A 21,180-nucleotide genomic window follows, 5' to 3' on the forward strand; every position below is an offset into this window, starting at 1 on the left:
GTTTAGATCATTATTTGAAATGTTTGCTAAATGATTGTAAAGTTTATTTATTCGAAGTCTATCCTCTATATTCACCCGATAAACCGTAAGGGAAGTGATCGGTAAAGATAAAATTTGTGAAAGCGCTCAGTGAAACTTGAGGAATTCCATATTTCCCTCCCAAAAAAACGGAAGCATTTAATGATTATGCTTTCCAAACTTATCATTCATATAAAATTAACAAAAAACAATCCAAAACCAATGGCCGTGGAAAGCAGCATCGTTTAACGGCTTTCTAATGACGGTTCGAAAATGATTCAAAACCTCATTTGTGTCCCGATTCACGATACACATCCTGTGCGAAATGGTAATGGAAGTTGCTTCGGGTTCATCATTAATTTTCCATAAGTATTCGCCAGCCTTGGAGTCGGGGCCCCGTTGTGACATTCTTTTTTTCGGTGGATTAGGTTGTAGGATTTTATTATTGCTCTAAACCCCCTGTTATAGCCCGCAGGAAGAAGGGCAATAAAAACATACACACACACGTAAAAACAATATCATCGACATTCCAATTGTCATTTACAACATCATCTTCACCGGGACGTGGATGGATGCGTAAAACGGGATTGGGGAAATCAGAGAACAGCACTCGATTAGCCCGTAAATCTATGGCTGTTTTGTCGTAAAGGTAAAGAAGACATAAAACACGACCACACAACATTGGCCCGGCCCCGCTGCTGGCTATCTTAATCGGTGTCGATATCACGAGCCCCACCAAAACCCTTTGCCGGTTTAATGTAGGGTGCTGTTGCAACGGGGGATCCGATCCCTTTTTCGGACCACGGATCGCGTGGTCATTAGTCCTAGAGCGTAATAAAAGGAGAGAAATTAAAACGCCACACAAGGGTAGGTAGAAGAACGTGGCGCGGGCCGCGTAAGATTACGTTACGTGTTCGATCAGTGTTGTGTTCCGCCCTCGCTCACCCGCTCACCCTCTTTCTCGGTCGGTCGGTTGGGTGCGCTCGCGATATAAGTCCGCCTGATGATGGACACGTAAAGCGACGATACCGCGTTACGTTTCGATCCGCGAAGACCACCCGGACTGATCATTATGTCGGGGGGACGCGGCTGGTGGATAGACGATCCCGCCTGGAACAAAATGACGAACAGACGCATTCATTAGTCGATACGCACATTAACGATCAAGCGATTCGTGCCACCGGTGGTATCGAGCGGCCATTTTTTTAACGTCGAAGGTAGCTAGCAACATGCGTTTAACAGTTGACTTTTTTTACGATGAGAAAATGAACTGAAACTTTGGGATTTACATTTTAAACGGTTCAAATTATCGATGGTTTTGTAAATGTTGTCGGGTGTTAATTTTGCTAAAGAAGAGTATCTTCTTCAGATAGGAGAAGGATTAAAAGAAATTATGTGACTAATTTTAGATGTTGTGATGCGGCTTCTATTGTTTCTGTAGGCTCAATGGTCTAGGGGTATGATTCTCGCTTTGGGTGCGAGAGGTCCCGGGTTCAAATCCCGGTTGAGCCCTCAGTATTTTATAGCAAACGTCGAGATACTATTGTGAAACCTTCCAAGCCATAATGGTCATTGTGATGACATTCTACTTTATTGAGAGCTCTAGTATTTGTTAGCTGTGTGAGTGTTTGTGTGTGGCTTCTATTGTTTCTGTAGGCTCAATGGTCTAGGGGTATGATTCTCGCTTTGGGTGCGAGAGGTCCCGGGTTCAAATCCCGGTTGAGCCCTCAGTATTTTATAGCAAACGTCGAGATACTATTGTGAAACCTTTCAAGCCATAATGGTCATTGTGGCGACTTGATTCTTTATTGTGAGCCCTGGTATTTGTTAGCTGTGTGAGTGTTTGTGTGGGGCTTCTATTGTTTCTGTAGGCTCAATGGTCTAGGGGTATGATTCTCGCTTTGGGTGCGAGAGGTCCCGGGTTCAAATCCCGGTTGAGCCCTCAGTATTTTATAGCAAACGTCGAGATACTATTGTGAAACCTTCCAAGCCATAATGGTCATTGTGATGACATTCTACTTTATTGAGAGCTCTAGTATTTGTTAGCTGTGTGAGTGTTTGTGTGTGGCTTCTATTGTTTCTGTAGGCTCAATGGTCTAGGGGTATGATTCTCGCTTTGGGTGCGAGAGGTCCCGGGTTCAAATCCCGGTTGAGCCCTCAGTATTTTATAGCAAAGCTCGAGATACTATTGTGAATCGTTTCAAGCCATAATGGTCATTGTGGCGACTTGATTCTTTATTGTGAGCCCTGGTATTTGTTAGCTGTGTCAGTGTTGTGTGGGGCTTCTATTGTTTCTGTAGGCTCAATGGTCTAGGGGTATGATTCTCGCTTCGGGTGCGAGAGGTCCCGGGTTCAAATCCCGGTTGAGCCCTCAGTATTTTATTGCAAAGCTCCAGATACTATTGTGAAACCTTTCGAGCCATAATGGTCATTGTGATGACATGCTACTTTATTGTGAGCCCTGGTATTTGTTAGCTGTGTCAGTGTTTGTGTGTGGCTTCTATTGTTTCTGTAGGCTCAATGGTCTAGGGGTATGATTCTCGCTTTGGGTGCGAGAGGTCCCGGGTTCAAATCCCGGTTGAGCCCTCAGTATTTTATAGCAAAGCTCGAGATACTATTGTGAATCGTTTCAAGCCATAATGGTCATTGTGGCGACTTGATTCTTTATTGTGAGCCCTGGTATTTGTTAGCTGTGTCAGTGTTGTGTGGGGCTTCTATTGTTTCTGTAGGCTCAATGGTCTAGGGGTATGATTCTCGCTTCGGGTGCGAGAGGTCCCGGGTTCAAATCCCGGTTGAGCCCTCAGTATTTTATGGCAAAGCTAGAGATAATATTGTGAAACCTGTCAAGCCATAATGGTCATTGTGGCGACTTGATTCTTTATTGTGAGCCCTGGTATTTGTTAGCTGTGTCAGTGTTGTGTGTCAGTGTTTCTGTAGGCTCAATGGTCTAGGGGTATGATTCTCGCTTTGGGTGCGAGAGGTCCCGGGTTCAAATCCCGGTTGAGCCCTCAGTATTTTATAGCAAACGTCGAGATACTATTGTGAATCGTTTCAAGCCATAATGGTCATTGTGGTGACTTGGTTCTTTATTGTGAGCCCTAGTATTTGTTAGCTGTTTCAGTGTTTGTGTGTGGCTTCTATTGTTTCTGTAGGCTCAATGGTCTAGGGGTATGATTTTCGCTTCGGGTGCGAGAGGTCCCGGGTTCAAATCCCGGTTGAGCCCTCAGTATTTTATAGCAAAGCTCGAGATACTATTGTGAATCGTTTCAAGCCATAATGGTCATTGTGGTGACTTGGTTCTTTATTGTGAGCCCTAGTATTTGTTAGCTGTTTCAGTGTTTGTGTGTGGCTTCTATTGTTTCTGTAGGCTCAATGGTCTAGGGGTATGATTTTCGCTTCGGGTGCGAGAGGTCCCGGGTTCAAATCCCGGTTGAGCCCTCAGTATTTTATAGCAAATAGTTAGGAATACAGTTGGAAATATAACAGCACAAACATGGCATTGACAATGGTTTTGTGAAATTAACATGACGTCCGTTCACATAAATGCTATGAGTCATCGTCCAGTTTAAATGTATTACCGTCCTTTCCTACCATGTCCTTCGCAGAATTTTATTATTCAACATCTTCCCACAGCATTTGATGCAATCATTATGACTTTGTGCAATAAAATGTTGTCCTTTGCGGCATTTCCCTTGCGCATGAGAACCACAACCAAACCGGCCTACTCATCGTGACTTAGTGCTAAACTCATTCGACCGGAATATTCCGAGATCCTTCAAGGGCTATCACATCACCGCATCACTGTGATCGTTCATGCAAAACACGATCATGATGGGTCGGCAGAAAAGATGTAACAAACATAAAGGAAGGGAAAATAAAGGAGGAAATTGCCAGCATACCAATGCCATTGCTGCTGGCCCAGCACGTCCTTTTGCAACGAAGGGAAGCGATTGTAATCTTCGCTACTTCCTTCGTCCTCCTTGACCATCTTACTATGCTTCTCTTGCCCTGCCGGTTTTTTCCTTCAGTAAAAAGCTTTGAATGCCTCCATTTTGGCAGATTATTTTTCACACTTTCTGACCCGAAACACCGGAAAGTATCTGCACAATCTGGACCGTGCACGATTGACGTGTGAATTTGAAATGGCTTGTCGATAAAGCTCCCACCAAAGCAGCACTGAGTGTTTGTTTGGTTTTTTCTCTCACACAAAAAAAAACACATCTAAACCTTCGAAAAGTTCGTGTTCTGGTGAGAAAATGTGTTTTTATGCATGTTTCATTTTTTGTTGGTGATGCTGTTCCGTGTGACTTGTTGTTAATTCATGATGCATGATGATTCGCTCTAATCCTTCGATCTCGTTTGCTGTTCGACGTTGGTGGTCTGGCCGGTGGTACATTTGATGGGTTGGTTGATTTGTTGAAGCGTTTTTGGACTTTGTTTCTTTTTTCTCCGCCTTTTTGTTCTCAGCCTTGTCAAGCAAAAATTAAATATTGCCGTTTGAAAAGCTGGAAACAGGGGGTGAGAATGATTATTTGCTGTCTCTTTATTTGATTTTTTTATTAACTTTTTTTTTGAAATTTCAATTACATCATTACTTTTAATTTGTACAAAAAGCGACAGAATTTAAAACCAATGAGTGTTCGTTTATAATTCAGTTAATAACAATTTAAAACCTCACTCACAGTATTTTTAGTTCGTGCTGGTCAAGCAATTATCTTCGCATCAGGGTGCTAAAAATTTAACTTCCCACCCAAACTCAACACCGGTAGCTGATGCCAACGGTCACATTATGATCGAAACCAACACACAAAAAAGCCACATTTACCAAAAGTGGCAGTTTGATTGTTCAACTCCAAACTACAGCTCCTCTCCAACTTTTATTACCGAGCCTGATTATACGCTGTGGTCGCTGTGATACTGTGTTTCACACTTTTAAATTCTACTCAAGTCGTTCTCCTCTACGCTGTTACCTGTTCGTCTCAAGAAACAAAAAGAAACCCCTACAAAAACCCGACAAGACCTCCCCAAAAATGGCAAATGATTGGCAATTGCAATTGAGCGTACCGGCTTCCAGCTCGCATGGCCGCTACCCTCGCGGGTGCCCGAGTAAAATGAAACCCCCTGTCTCGAAACCTATAAGCTGGCGTTCGATGAGCTGTTTGAGCTGACGAAAGGATGACGAGAGTGATGGGGATAAAAACATACATTCAACACCAGCCGTGACCGCGTTCGCTACCACACCACGCAGGATGGCGATGATGATGATGCCACGGATGGATGCTGTGTCCACGCGTTAAAGTCGTAACGTTTGGCCACGGTAACGGCCATTTTGTCCATGATAACGCTTTGATGTATGCCGCCGTACGCCCGAGACGCATTTGGGTGGTTTCGAACGGGATGGATGTGTGTTTTTTGCTGCTTCCCCAAGCTTGAGGCGCTTCGGTGGCGTAAAAGCGCCACACGCATTGGCACGCCACGATGGGGTTTGGTCGGAAATGGAAGGGGTGGTATGGGAGCAGCCAGAAAAGTTTTAAACGAGGAGGGAATGAGCGAGAAGATTGCGTTCGTTCGTGCGGATAGATCGATGGTTTCGTTGGATGGATGGATGGATCAATCTCGCGTTGAAATGGAGGAATTCACGCAATGGCGAATAATTTGGGCGGTTTCAATTGTTCTGAAGGTGATATGTTCGCGAAATGTGTTCTTTGGGTATTTTTTACTTTAAATCATTTTTAGATTAGTTTTAGAAAATGTAGAAATTATTTAATTCTCTCTTAAGCCAAACTTATTGCTATCAGCGCCTGTTGGTATGCAATTTAGTGCTTAACCAGTTAAAATTTACACAAATCAACCACTTCTCAGTATCAATTTGGCATGTTTAGTCCATCAAACCGAATTTCGATGTCTTTTATGGTTCTCCTTTAATTGCAGGGTGCTCTTTTACTTCACACGTGTTTAAAATTCCAATCCGTTCCCTCCACCGAACAGCTGGTGGTCGCTTGTGGTCGAATGCAGTTCGGTGGAACATAAAATTTGCAGCCCCTCAATGAAACGCGATTCGTCGACATCGATATGATGCGTGCGCAATAAAAACGCCACCCCATCCATCCATGGTTAGCATTCGGTTAAGTGCATAAACTCACCAAATCTTAAGCCTCGATCGGCAGAAGATCGTAAAATAAATGTGAGGACTGCTCTTCCCGATCTCACACCGTCAACCGTCATGTGGATGCAGCAGACGTCCTGACAGAAGTGTTAAAAAAGAAAAAGGAAGTCCCAAAGCCTTCGAATCCAAACCAATAAAAGCTTCACTATCGTGATACATGGTTTTTGGTGGTTGTATCGACATTAAATGCGCATGTTATTTAAAAGGTCGAACCCATCCAGTTTCGTCCAGCGGCATCACACGACAATCGGGTGAGATTATGCAAGTCAGATTGTGATTCGCTTGTTGGCTGTTGAACAGTTTTGATGAAAAATGTTTGGCAATATTTAAAGCGTACAGCAAGGGAGGGAAAGCTTTGAATGATTTGCATATCGGAATGAGGCTGTATCGAGCTAAAGAGCAGCCGAGTAATGATGATTAATTTTTTGGATGAACTTAACACGATTATGATAAAATAGCTGAACCAAAAATATTGAAATTTCTTTTCGTATGCTTAAATTTGTTAACGCTTCTATTAAATACTTGTAATTACGCATAGATCTACTGAGAACTAGGTTGGTCTGTTAATGTTCGAATGACATTAGTTGCCAGTGCCATCTGTCGGCAAATTGTGGAACTAGTGTATCTTATCGTTATACCTGAGTAAATTCAAGTAGAATAATTTCTTTTTTCCATCTTTTTCTCAGTCTTACTTACTTGACAAATCAGAATATCACACTGTAACTGAAACATTTTACCAAAAAATATACAAATATTTTTCAAAGCTTGTGAAGCCTTGTTGCGTAAAGTTTTTGCCCTGAATTGTGTGCTCTTTTATACGTAGATTTAATATATCATCTTAGATAATTCCTGAATACATTAAACCATGGAATTATAAAAACAAATCATACTTCAACAGTTAATTAAAGAAAACATCTCCACAGTACTACCAGCCGTCAGGAAAATTCCCACCATAATCTCACTCCACTCAATACTTCCACTTCACAGCGTGTTTGCAGCGAGCAAACAGCTGAAAGCAAACAGGGGAAAAAAAGGAAGCTTCAAACAAACATTTTCCTAAGCCACTTGTCGGATAATTCGCCTGCCTTATGCCGGTAGTTTGTTTGCCGAACGGTGGTGGCAAATATTTGCTTGAACAAGAAAAAAACTGCTTAGCTGGAAGAAGTTTAACGAATGGAAATAGACAGACAGACTGCGGACCGTTTGACAACAGTTGACTTCGAATGCGACAATGTATGTGTATGAGGAAAGTGTGTGTGTGCTCGCGTTTAGCGTAGCTTGCCACATGTTTCTGTCCCGACAGACTCTCGACCAAAACTGCGAAGATAAATGCGGAGACGATCAATCACTTCGGTGCAAGCGGTTCCCGCTTCATAATAGCGAGCGATGATGACCTTCCGAAGTGAAATCGCGACTCCCTGCAACGTTGCTCCGGGGCCGACCTTCGACGTCTACACCGTCGTCTATTTATTTGCCTCAACCAGGCGAACTCATCTGCATGCCATCATAATCATTCCTTCCATCCCTGCTTTACCGATATCCTGCGTGCGTGCGTGTCGGACGAGCGCCGGGGATCAGGATTGGGATGGGAGCAGTCAGTTCTACCACGTCTAGACGCTGTTCGCGACTCACGCCTAATGGATGTGCATGATGTACCTACCGCAGCGTGGATACGAACTGCACCGACACGGTGCATTGGGTGCGGTTCGCGATCTCATATATTACTGCGTCTCATCCAACAGTACGTTCATCGGTTGCCATCAATTTACCTCCCGGGAGGATACGTCGCGGATGCGCCCTCTAGCGAAGGCGAAGGTGAATTATAACCTACATATGGGGCGCCCCGGGACGGTTCCGTACGGTACGGGTCCGGCGGATGGCTTCGGCACCCTTGTGCAGGAAGAACTCCCGCAGATCCCGTCGGTGGCAACACGGATGACAGTTCGATCGATCGTTGGAGGAGCGTGATCCTTACTGCAGCCGGCGACGTGGAGTCTTTATTAGCCGCTGTCAGCACATCTCGGCGGGCACCCCATCCTCTACCGCCCACCGCGTCACCGCCCACCGCGTGAGCAAAATTGTGCATATTCATTAACGTAAACTAATTAATTGCGTATCCAAACGATAAATAAAGGGATTATTATTGTCTGGTTCGTTGGCGTTGGTTCCTGCAGGATCTCGGCTCCCGAAGTCATCGGCCCGGGCAGCCCGGCAAGGTCTTGGACGTGTGTGGGGGGTCTGTTCCTCCTCCCCAGGTGGTTGTTGCACTTCCCACCTCCCCCCCCCCTCCCGCCCCCTTCCTCTCATCATACGACAAAGGCAAGCTACCGAAAGGCCAAAAAATCCAAACAAAAACTAAGCTCTTACATAAACATCCGTTGAAAATAGGGCGGCTGATGAAGTACGGGCGTCACTGGCCGAAGTTTTGAAATGAAGCAAAGCCAAAAGGGAAACACTGGAACAAAAACAATCATCAGACCGAAGTTAATCCACCGGCGCGGTACGGTAGGAAGGATAGCCACAGGAGCAGCAACTGGGCGTAAATCCGGTAGGCATTGGGCACTGTCAGCGCTCGTTTCCATTGGCGAAGGCTGCGCGCGAATATTGGAATACGGTTGTCAACGAGCTTCAAGCGAGCTCCACCGGCACTCCACCGCACGATCCTCCGTGTATGATTTCTTGTGCCACTTCCTTCTTCATGTTTATCCTGCCTCTTCTTTCCGGTGCCGGGTACCACCGGTGTATGCACCACGTAAGTAGAAACCTCTCCAGCGCATGGCGAACGCGACTGTACCGAAGATGACAAGTTTATTATTCTTCGTGCAAACATGGGGGGGCTTGCTTGCGGGCAGGAATTGGGTTTGAGTTTTATTGCCCTCACTCACGAGCCTTTTTAGTGGTAGAAATTTATGGTAATGAGGTTTTGAGGGGATTACACATTCAGGGCTTTTGGGAGGGATGGTTGTATTTTTTTTTTGTTTAGTTAATGTGCTGACAGTCTGTTAGGAAATAAATTAATGTAAGTATGCTCCACATTATAAATAGTTACTAACAATACTATATTAAATAGTGTACTGAGCTAAGAGGGGGAGAGAATATACGAGCTTATGCGTTTGAGTTACAGGATTATGGCAATTATTTTATGGCATGTCTTTAAATCCTCAAGGTTCATACTGATCATTAAACGCGCCATGACTAAGCTCGTCACTCCGTTTAAATCGTAAGGAGAACTGTTGTACTAGTAAGGTCGTGGGCTGTCATTTCTAGCTTGCTTGACCAAATTATGATACTCGGAGTTTGAATTGAGGTTAATTTTCTATTAAGTTTTCTAAAGGAATTTCTTCATACATCTATTGATTGACTGATTGACTTATTGATACCGTATAGTTGGATCCACACTATCGGGGAACGGCGCAGTTGGGATTTGAAGCCCGGTCCTGCCGTGTGAAGATCGGCGCTGCTGTCGCTTCTGCCACAGAATCGCCTAGATTTCTGTTATTAATAGTCACTAGTTCACAAGGTACCATTAACCTCAAATGTCGAGGAGCGAAGGTTTATGGTTAAGCTTTTATGGCACAAATGGTTTTATGGCAAGTGTTTTAATCTCGAAGATGGTTAAGAGAGTACAGGTTTTCTTTGTTGGGGATATTTATTTACCAAGCTTATAGATTGACTGCTTACTGCTTTAGCAGCTTTTTGATGTTAAAAATATCGGTTCGACTTTAAAAAAATAGATAAGACTTAAAATTATTGTGTGAACACTCTACCATGGGAACAACGAATACCGTGGTGAATGTAGAGGATGTGTATTTTGAAGAAGATCCTCCATTCTGACTGCTAGAAGATCTCATCCTTGTAACCTTTAAAAATACCACACATAATTTGTAGCAAAAAAATCATTAGGACATTTCAAGAAATTATTTAATATCAAAAAGTCCTTGTTAAGCAATACGGCCAGGCCGTTCTATATGAATAAAAAAAAAAAAGTCCTTGCACCCATAACTCACGATTAAATGCTAACCTGAAATCCCAAAACTTTGTTCTACATATCTGGATCTGCTCATAATCGTATGATTTACGTCCCACTGTCTTCAAACCCCTTAGTCCATTAAAATGTTTCGCCATTTGCAGCACACTCATAGCATAAGCATCCTGTACCACTCCACGAGCATAATGGTGCACGATCGTTAGAAGATCAGGTGTTTCATTATAACTCACGCCCGACACTAATCTTATCTCACCCGATAGTCACACTGATTGGGTCGTAAAGTTGCGCTCCACTCGCGGCACAAATCAATAACCGTCAGATTATCGTTAGTGGCTGCAATTCGCAATGCGTTCAGTGCAGTTTTAGCACCGCACGGCACCGAGTAGAAAGCCAACAACACACACACACGATTGCAATGTAAATTAGTATCTCAGTCAGCCAGCCAAGCCAGCCAGCCAGATTCAGGTGCAGAGGCGTACCATACCAGTAATATTTGCCGCCGTGGTCTATCTTTCTTGCCGTGTTACCCGCGCAAACTGCTCACCTGCCAGCTACCGAATTGTTGGACCGGTGGAATGAATTTATTATACACCCCGAACACACCCGGCCGATGAAGCAGACGGCCTCAAGCAGCAAAGCGGGTACTTTAGGTGGCCCTTCACCGGGTGGCCGCAGGTGCAATAAAATAAACACTCGTAAAACGAAAATCCTTCCACCGTGGTGAGGGAGCAAACAAGGGGCAACGAAAGGAACGGCTAGCGACAAAAAGGGGCAGCAAATAAAATAAAAAAACAACACTACGACACTGGAAATAGCTTGGATGAAGCTGTTTGCTTAGGGTTTGCCTTTTTTTTTTGTCGTCGTTCATTCCATCCGCAGCTACCGGAGTTTCCGTGCGCGGGCAATCAGCTGCGGCTGTTCCTCTTTTTTTCACTCTTGATTTTTAATGCTTGCGTGCGTGTGTGTGTGTGTTCCTTTCCGTACGTAATGAATGTGCTAATGTCCTGCAAACCGGGCCACTCGACTTACCGGTTCTTTGCCAGGGCTCAAAACATTAGCTACCGGTCTTGCCTGATCGTCGGGACGGTGATGTCGGACGGTTGTTTTTTTTAAGATGCGTTATTAACCCTTGAGGGTATATTGTTTACGTTTTTAGGGAAATTTGGATGGAAAAATAAGTCCCTAGTGCAGCAAGCAATTATTTGGTATTTAAACTGCTTCAAAAATGAACTGATAGCCTGGATTCTAGCTGTTGTAAGTCAAAATCATACTTTGGCATACTTTTAGGCGTTGTGCATCTAATTATAAATTTACTTATTTTTTTACTTTAAGGAAGTTTGTGTTTCAGGCAAGGATTTATTTATTTAAGGTAAGTTAAACAGATATTCTATCCCAAGCTGACGGATTTCTCTAAACCGCGTGAAATACGGTGATGATCGGAAGAATGTTTAGCTCCTTAAGACGAAGTAGGCTATTCGATAAAATCAAACCAAAGTAGTCAATGGTGCTATCATTTGATATTTGGTAGAAAAGTACAGTATTCTGCTTTGGACTGTAGGTTTTAGTTGATTTGTTGTCGCTAACGATTCTAAAAGAATTTTATAAACTCTGCTAAGTTAATCTTCAGTATCCTTTACGGTACAATGAAGAACTCTATAAGCTGTTCGGTGATCGTACTATCGCTTAGCGGATTAAAATAGCCACAATCCGGCGGGTTGGTCATGTCATTAGAATGACACCGGACGACCGTACCTATAAAGTCTTTTGAGGCCGTCAACAAGGACAGAGAAGACGTGCGAGGTCAAAATTGTGTTGGAGTAGACAGGCTAAGGATATTGGGTTCGCAGACGACGGCACTCGATTGTGAGCAGTAATGAAGACATTTGTAGCAGGCAAAGACAAAGCTTTTGCAGCACCTGAATAGTAAGTAGGTAACTATTAATTCAATATGTGCAATGGAGTCTTTTTTTAAACATACAAGTCATGTCATCACTTCGAAAGTCCCAAAAAAATCACCCAAGGGTTAACCACTTTACAGCCCTTTTTTTTCAAGGATCATTCTGCTACCGAATTTTCCTTCGAGAAGAAAAAACAAGGATCCTCACCTTCGCGGTTGGCCGATCCCTTCCACAACACAAGTGTCCAGCGTCCAGAGGGGAAAATGTAATATTTGCTTTTCATTCACCGAACCCGTCCCACCGATCCGGCGTACCTTTCCTGACAGGCATATAAACCGCTGCTACCGGCTTTACCATTTGTGTTAATGATAATATTTCGAAAATGAATAGAACCAACATGAACCTGTTCAAATCATCCGTGATCTTGAGGCAAATAGCGTACCGAACGGATTCAAAAAAGCCCCATCAGCCATCAGATTGTTACTAGCGGGATGCCGTCTCCTGCTGGCTGTCTGTCGGTGAGGAAGGACCTGCCGGAGAAATGAACGGAAGGCTCGGAACGTAAGAGGCGGAAACAAAATACATTAATTAATTCCCATAATCTTTCAACCATTACGACCCTGGGACCGACTCAGAACTTGAAAAAACCAAACCTTCCGAAAAAAAAACAACCGAAGAGACCTCGTCTTGACCATCGCTTTTTGAATCTTTTTTTTTTTCTTTCTTTTCGATCCACCGAAAGCGCTTCCAAAATCACTTTATGCTTGGGGCCGAATCGTTCCCGTTTGTTTTATGATGATAACGACGGCGACCACGGTCAAGACGAACGATGATGATGTTGTTCTTCTTGTTGATGATGACGATTATCGAACATCGGAGCATCGGGAGATAATTTGGTTTGGAATATATTAATTAAAACCAACAAATACCGGGAGCTCTCGGTGGAGAGATTCGCTTTTGCACATTAATGCAATCCCAGGGTTGCGAGGCATGGGGGCCACGGAAACGGAACGCAAAACCCGCTTATACGACCCGGCCTTTGGCTTCGGTTTCGGAGGGGTTTTCGCTTCGTTCGTTTTTTGTTTCCTTTTTTCTGCTCCGTTCCGGATGCAAACTACTTCGACTAAGAAGATTGTTAATTTTAGTGGTTTTATGTACCTTTTATATGCTTTCTTTTTATTTGCATTCAAAGTACGCTCTGGCGATTGGAACCACCACCGATTCTACCACTGGTTAGATGAATTTGGCACTGATTGGGGTTGTGGCATTTGAGCAGTTGTTTCATTCAAGTTCCGACCATAACTTCCTTTTGCACTCTCGGCAGGAAAATTGTTATCGCCCCCGAAACGAAATAAAGAAACTCACGAACCAAAACCACCCCATCCCCGCTTTAATGACGAGTTTTACGACGAGACGGGCTTAATTTTCAGACCATCAGTGATCGCGATTCGCGTCACAAATAAAAGTCTCATTAAATTGAGATTACATTTATAAGAACGTGTCGCTCTCGTTGGTAAAGGTCCTTTTTTTCTCCGCTGAGCTTGGGGAGCACGGAGATAGGGAGGCAAGTTGGTAAGATATTTTATAGCGACTCGTAAAATCACACACACACACTGCTCACTACGACTCACTCCCTCGACATTCCAGTTGCGTATGATCGTGAAGATCATGTAACCGGGAGGGATAATGTGTAATAAATAATTTAAATTTAATTTTATTTCATCCTTTTCATCCATCGGTACGACAGGCCAAGATTGAACCATCGATTCGATTACATTCGATCAATATACTCCGGTGTCATGGTTGGCGCGCTACGGAATTCATTACACCTCGCTTTGGTACGTGCTCTTTAGGGGAATGGGGGGGCAGATAGAAACGCCGGGAATGGTTTTGTCGCTTGAGTCGTCAACCATTCCGGCCACCATTACCAGCACTGACCACCGGCGTGGAATTCTAATGCCGGTATCCAAAGCCCCGGCATCTAGTCATTCCAAATCGAATCAGGTGATTAACGTCATTTCGTGATCGCACCATCAACACCACCGGATCGGTGTGGTACGTGGTAACGATCGGCGATTTGTATCGATTTGGACGGAGCTGGAGCAGAAATTGGTCGCGATTCATTGATGGATTGGTTGCTGGCTAGAAGGGTAGAAGAGTGAGTTTTTGTATTGAGGACACACACACGCACACGTACAAGATGGTGAGCAGGGTGTGGCCTCTTCTTAGGAGGTCTCCACGTGGATGAGTAAGCCGATTCGATGGAATTGGTGCAAGAGAAATGACACATCGCATTAGTGTGTATAATGACAAAAGGAATCTAGATGGCTTTAACAATGTCATCCGTCTGTAGTATTGCTTGATATCCGATATAGAAGAAACAGGTAATCTGGCCTCCCAGAACTGATTACACCGATGCCTGTTCTGTTCTTTCGTCAGTTAGTCATATTCTATCTTTTAATGATGTCTGACTTTGTTTTCTTCATGATATACCAATATATTGCGATAGGACAAAGCTGTACTCTCAACTCTGATTCATCTGATCAAACGCTTTAGGCGTTAATATTAAGGTTTGAATTTCTTGGAGTACTGTAAGCATCCTTAGGGAAATTTTGTAAGCAAATAATTGTCCACAGATATCCCTCCATTTTGAAGGCTTGTAGAATTTATAGCTCGGAGGAATCCTTGTATTCTCTTTGATTTCGTCGTTCATTAGATATTTTGAGTGACACTGGTACGTAGTTCCAGAGTAGTACTAGAGAGTAATGCTGGTTCAACTCCATTACCTGGGTTGTGATCATTCTTGGTCTAACGACTCTTTGGTCATGCGGGCCATTTCTGGCTTGCAAGACTTATTGATACCACATAGTTGGATAGTAAATCCTCACTATGGGAGAACGGCCGGAATTGGATTTGAACATCGGTCCTGCCGTGTGAAGAACTGCGCCGTTGTCGCATCTACTACTGGGATGTGATCAATAGTAGGATTTCCCAGTTTATGCAGTGATCAATTTGGACTATCATCAAAACGCTACAAAAATACTTTACGGACCGGAACGTCCGGTGTCATTCTCATGACATGAACAGCTCATCGTACAGCTCGTCATTGTAGCGGCTTCCACACATACGGGGCCCATAATCCTTCCGAGCATCTTCCTCTCGAACGCAGCAAAGAGGGTTTGGCGTCAGTTTTGGACAAAGTCCATGTCTCAGAGGCCTTATGTGAGTACTGGGACTATAAATTTTGAGTGGAGAAGATTCCTCAGACTGTGGTATGACCGGTTGTTAGCCAGGAACATCAATATTGATGTCAGTGCTGACTATTGACCCCAGAAACGTGAAGCTGCAGGGATCAATATTATTATCAAGATTTAACGAATATCTTTACTCAGTGCTCAGCCTTAAAAGATCTCTTTCATACACATTGTCATCAACGATTTTATTACCTGGTTGCATCCGTAATACGCGCCCAAGCACATAAAATTTAACTGAAGTACGTTCAACCGCTCGGTCGGAGATCATCTCATTTCCTGAAGTATAAACGCCATTGCTCTCAATAAATTTAAATATCGTATTTGAACCGTTTCTTACATCAAACGATCTTCATTTCACGAAATCAACCAGACCATCATGACCGCCGTTTGATTTTTTCTCACCAGAAACCTAATCGTCCCGGTACAAGTGTCGTGTCGTTAAATCCTAAGAAAACCCATCCCGTATTAGGAGGACAATTTTTTCCATGAAAATTCCTATAGAACGAATCAAGATGAGACGAGAAAAACCCATGATGGCCATGGCCACCATAATGCAGATTGGACACGGTCCAGAAGTTACAGCATTACTACAGCGACCGCCGCAAGGTAACGTCAAAAAGGGGCCCGACTTTATTCCTTTTTTCGGCTTTTCACAATTTGTTTCTGCGTCAGAGTGTTGTGTTTCTTCTTATTGCCGCTTTCGTCTGTCCTACCGGCGGTTTATTTCCCTTTTTTTTGTCTCGCTTAAGCTTGCTCCGATTTGTAACGGTTGGCATTGGTTTCGGGCGGTACATGGGTTGTTATTTGTGTCCGTGCCGCCATCCTGCCGCCGCTGCCACCCGTGAGTCGTAATTATTACATTTTATTCGATTGAGCAATCTGGCTGCGGGTGGTGATGGTGTAGTAACAACTTAATTATTTCAACTCTCTGGACAGGTCTCGTTTTCTTGAGCCGCTATTAAATCTTTTTTGACATTTTTATTAGCGGTTGAAGAAGTTTGAAGTGCCTCGAATCCAATTAAATGGGATTTTCCTCAATTTTACATAACTTTTTAAAAACTTATCCTGAACCAAAATTTTTACTAACCTGATCTTCTCCTAATCTTCTATTAAATAAGTATAAAAAATAGGCAAACTGTTTGAAATCAGAAAACCGATCCGGATTCCATACCGTAAAATCCGGAATTGATTTATTGACGATGCACCAATGCCGGGTGACAGGAAACTGTCCGCATTCTGACCGACTTTCTCACCTCGCAACCGAGTCAGTTTGGACTGGGCTGCGATAATTTTCTATCCTTCCAATAAATCATTTCAGGCTTTGGTTTTGGTTCCCTTTTCATTCCACCCGAGCCCAAACCGAGGGACAATTAAAGCTCAGAATTTTGTGAAACCGCAACCGAGTGTGATTTAATGTGATTAAAGTTTTATGGTTCAATTTCGTTTGAAATAAATTTGAAGAAAAAAAAAACCCCTCTCGCGCGCGCACACACAGACATAAGGCATGGTGATGAAATTATCGCACTATTCTCTCGAAATGGGTAAATAATTTCATCAGCCAGAATATGACACACGGCACGTCAAAGGCAGGCACGGAAAATCGTCCATTTTCTTAACATTAGGTAGCAAACGGTGACGGAAAGCTTCTTTCCAAGCTGGCTGTTCGTCCCGGCATCGAACAGGCAGCTAACAAAACAGCTCTGGGCAGCTTCTACAATCCCGCTGGCTGGACTGGCCTGGCGCACTCACTTTCTCGGGCAGCAAAGATCAAAGGAAATGTGCCGACCGCCCGTGTTGAATTGCTCTTGCAGACACACACACACCGGGAGGGTAAAGCTATCGGAGTCTGCGTTTCGGTCACCAAACGTGGCGGTCCACCTAAAAACGTAACGGCGGCAGCGTGCCAGTTTGAAACTTTTCCCTTCTGCCTCCAGCCAGCTAGCTCCCTCGACCGGGGAAGAAAATTACAGTCCGATGAGAAAACGTTGGGTGGGAAAAGGGGGTTCGTATATAAAACACGAACAACCGCAGGTGGAGTAGGAAGGAAAACACGGGGACCTACAAAGGTACAAAAAAAAACAAACAGCCAAACGGCACGAGATAACAGTGCAGTGGGAAAGAGAAAGGCTTAGCCGTATTTAAAAGGTTTGAAACAAAACAACAACAACAAAAAAACGAAGCTGAAACTTGGCCAGCGGCCAGTCGATTGGGCAATGGAAATGTAAGAAGATAGAACGGGTGGGGAGGAGAAAAAAACCCATCGAAGAAATCACACAAAACTGCTAGAAAAGGATAGGGGTAAACAAACAAAATGATCTTACCGAAGCGCCACACGGCGCAACGGCAGCCTGGGAGGTTCGTCTCGTGTGTGTGTGTTTTTTGGCGGTGCGAAAATGCGGACAGTCGGTAGCAGAATTTACGTGCTGTTTGGTAGTATTTTTTTAAATGATTTTTATTTAAATTGTTTTCTTGTGCTTTTAAATTTTTATTAAATTACTTGATGTATTGAACAAGTTAGACAAAATTTTCGTATAAAACCTTATAGTTTTTAATATTTTCATGCTTCAAACTGATATTAAAATAACTAAATGTAGACTTCAACAATATATTTTTTGTAATGAGTTGTTTCGTTCTTACTTTAGTGCAAAAATGAGATAAATAATTAAAGAATTAAAAAAGTAACAAACTCTATAACTTCAGCAAGGATCACTTCTAGAAACATCTCTCAATCCATCTGAAGGACGGCATCGTAAAGCTGGTAGCATGGTCCGGTCCGGTCAGGATAAAACCGATTCCAGCACCACCGGTGGCGCTGGTCTGCTAGAACCACTGTTGGGCACTTCAGTGGCGGCCGACCACCGTGTGTGCGTGTGTATATAGCAAAAACAGGAATTATAATGGACTGATATCGATGCTAGAGCCAGCAGGTGGTTAGTGGTGGGGGGGGGGAGGGTGAGGGGACCTGGGAGATGATTGTTATTTATATCAATTAATTTGCGCTTGCGCTGAAGCCATCGCAAAGAGCCGCAATTAATTTGTCTATCATCAATCATTCGCTGCATCACGGGAGGCGATACCGGTGTGGTGGGGAAATGCAGATTGAAAGCTTTTATGCTATTATGAAGCTATTATGGACTGCTGTGCAAAAATGATTTAAGAAGGCATGAGGACAAACAACAGAAAAAAAGGGGGGAACAAAATCCGAGTCGAGCGGATGCATGCATTGAGAATCGGTTCCGCTGGATGGAGTGTTTCGTGAGAGTTTTGTTTGGAGTATAATTATGCAATTAAAATTGGAAAAAGAATTGATTCCAACAGACCATTAAATGAATTTTATCTGCCATTGTTAGGAAAGAAGAAGAAAAGAAGATGTAGAAGCATTGGGATATTTATTGTAAAGAATCTGAAAATAATAGAACACACTTCCACCGAGCTGTACATACTGTATTCCCTTATTATTACTAATAAAATTACATTGAAAGATTAGAACAAGCATTCTAAACTAAAAGACTAATTTGTTTATTTGTTCATAATTTTGAAATTAATTTAAACTAAAAAATATTGATTGTTAATTTTCGTGCTGAATAAACGTTAAAACTTTATGACAACAGAAGAAAACAAAAATAGAAGATAGTAATTATAAATTTGCAAATGTCAAAGATTTAGTACAAAACTTTATCTAAAGAAGCATTCTTTAATTGACTGTTTAATGCGATCAAAAGGGCTAGGTAGTTTGTCGGATAACAAAATAATAATAAATCTCGATATAAATCATAAATGAGTTGAGAGCATCAGCTAAAACAAATATTGTAAAAGTTAACATACAGTAAAAAAAAAGGAACTTAACGATAAAAGAACTGTGAAGTTACCTTTTTTAATCAAAATTAAATCAAAAGTAAATGAAAAAAGAATTTAAAGTAAAACAACGAAAATAAAAACAAAATAAGCTAAAATTAAAGAAACAGTGTAGAAATAATGAAAAAAACTACAAAAATTAAACAAAATAGAGTAAGTTTCGAACAAAAAAGAGTTCTGAAACCGATTTTAAGGTTTGTAACTCGTTGTTTGATTGTGATTTATTATCCTCGTCAGAGTGAAACTGAGTTTGGCATGAGCAAAGAATTGTTCCTTTTATTACTTATTACCTAACTCTATCTATAAACCAAGTATCATGAAATTAACAAATTTTTAACCGATTCTTCAACAAAAAACCAATCGTCTTGAACGCTTTATCTGACATCCCCTTCGTGAGCTCAAAAAAGGGATTAAATGTGTAGTACCTTTACTGCTGGTTCCTGTTCCCAGGTAAAAGCCAGGACTCCTCTTCAGCACGCCAGGATACGTGATCGAGATCGTTTGAATAAATTTGCACAAAAATATATACATATGATGGGTTTTTTTTCTGGTTTTTTCCAGGCCTCTTCTCCCCGCCACCACCTGAAGCCTTCCCATGCCGTTCTCGTCCTTGAGCACGTTTCGTGAACGTGCGTTAGATAAGGTCGTGGCCAGACGATTCCCGATACAGATGTGCGTGTGGTAGATATATGTGGCGAGAGAGTGAGAGAGAGAGAGAGAGAGAGATATTTATGCTTGCCAGGACGGGCACCGATCCAAATCGGACCACACACGACGCTGGAAGTTAATGGTGATGTAAGACCGGTGCCGGGGAAGACACAACGTGGAGGGCAAGAAAATAAAACGAACGAAACATGGGCTCGAAACAATCTTAAGGCGGCTCGGCTAAACTCAAGCTGACAGTTGGAGGCATTAGTTCGGATTGGATCGGTGTAGGGGGAGAAGGCGCGCAACGGATGGCGTGAATTTGGAATAAAATTTTTATCCACTAACAAATTCACATGTAACCAACCAAAACGGTTGGCACGATATTAACCGGGCGAGGACTACAGTTTTGCGTCCTTTGCGATGCCGCCTGTTTTGGATGCAGTGGGGGCAGTTGGGCAATTGAAAATTTCCACACGTCATCAAAATTGCTGCACTTTGCGAAACGCTCGGATGTAAGTGCAGCATGTGCCCCGCCTTTCGCGCCAGCCCGAGCGAGCGGCGGGAAATGAGCAAACGATCAATGAAAAAGTACGCCAGAATAAACAATGCAGCGCTAGGAGAGGGAAAGGGGAGAGTGGACAGAGCAGTTTTGAGGAGGCGAGGAAACATCCGGATAAGGCGAGCGGGAGGAAAAAAATGCACTAAGGGGGGAGGGTGAAGGGTCGGGCGAGAGGGGGCGGGAGCTAGGGAAGGAGCACGCGACACGGCAAGCCTCATTCGTTCGCACACACGTTAAACAATCGCACGTTTGTGCTTCCGTTTGCCGGGTTCATGCGCACGGAAGCCATTACAGTGCGGTGCAATTTTTGGCGCCTCCGAGCCACCATGATTAATTATGAAAAAAAATATCCTCAAAAAGCGATAAATATTTTAACTGTAGTTGATGCTTTTTTGTACATATTGGGAATACAATTTTAATTGTATGACCGATCACTTTTGTTCGAGAGCATATAAAACATTCGTAAAGGATAAATATAACGTAACGGACATATTGCTGAAATAATTATTGTTTAAATAATAAATATAGAAAATAAATAGAAAATAAATATAAAATAAATATATAATGAATCACCAGTTAATTGATATTAATTTTTAGAATGGGGGAATAGGCTGAAAGATTCAAGTATATTTCTTCAAATATATATTTACTATTTTTAACTATTTATACAAACAATTTTGTAAAGTTTTTTTTTAATTCTACAATAAACAATGTAAACATTTCTTGCAAATATTTATGCCAATCGAACAGCCGTTGCGAGCGAACAGTACGATCACCGGGGCCGGTATGAGCGT

General features: G+C 42.8%; 10 non-coding genes across 10 annotated transcripts; all 10 read left to right on the forward strand.

Annotated features, from left to right (window-relative positions):
* The first annotated feature begins 1,458 nt into the window (after positions 1-1,458).
* On the forward strand, positions 1,459-1,530 carry Trnap-ugg. The gene has a single exon. It is a non-coding gene; the product is annotated as a tRNA-Pro (tRNA).
* A 143-nt stretch (positions 1,531-1,673) lies between these two features.
* Positions 1,674-1,745, forward strand: Trnap-ugg. Its single transcript has one exon. It is a non-coding gene; the product is annotated as a tRNA-Pro (tRNA).
* A 143-nt stretch (positions 1,746-1,888) lies between these two features.
* Positions 1,889-1,960, forward strand: Trnap-ugg. The gene has a single exon. It is a non-coding gene; the product is annotated as a tRNA-Pro (tRNA).
* A 143-nt stretch (positions 1,961-2,103) lies between these two features.
* Trnap-ugg lies at positions 2,104-2,175 on the forward strand. The gene has a single exon. It is a non-coding gene; the product is annotated as a tRNA-Pro (tRNA).
* Positions 2,176-2,317: 142 nt separating this feature from the next.
* Trnap-cgg lies at positions 2,318-2,389 on the forward strand. The gene has a single exon. It is a non-coding gene; the product is annotated as a tRNA-Pro (tRNA).
* A 143-nt stretch (positions 2,390-2,532) lies between these two features.
* On the forward strand, positions 2,533-2,604 carry Trnap-ugg. Its single transcript has one exon. It is a non-coding gene; the product is annotated as a tRNA-Pro (tRNA).
* A 142-nt stretch (positions 2,605-2,746) lies between these two features.
* Trnap-cgg lies at positions 2,747-2,818 on the forward strand. The gene has a single exon. It is a non-coding gene; the product is annotated as a tRNA-Pro (tRNA).
* A 136-nt stretch (positions 2,819-2,954) lies between these two features.
* Positions 2,955-3,026, forward strand: Trnap-ugg. The gene has a single exon. It is a non-coding gene; the product is annotated as a tRNA-Pro (tRNA).
* A 143-nt stretch (positions 3,027-3,169) lies between these two features.
* Trnap-cgg lies at positions 3,170-3,241 on the forward strand. The gene has a single exon. It is a non-coding gene; the product is annotated as a tRNA-Pro (tRNA).
* Positions 3,242-3,384: 143 nt separating this feature from the next.
* Positions 3,385-3,456, forward strand: Trnap-cgg. Its single transcript has one exon. It is a non-coding gene; the product is annotated as a tRNA-Pro (tRNA).
* The last annotated feature ends 17,724 nt before the right edge of the window (positions 3,457-21,180 follow it).

Source organism: Anopheles stephensi, chromosome 2, assembly GCF_013141755.1.
Source record: "Anopheles stephensi strain Indian chromosome 2, UCI_ANSTEP_V1.0, whole genome shotgun sequence".
NCBI lineage: Eukaryota > Metazoa > Arthropoda > Insecta > Diptera > Culicidae > Anopheles > Anopheles stephensi.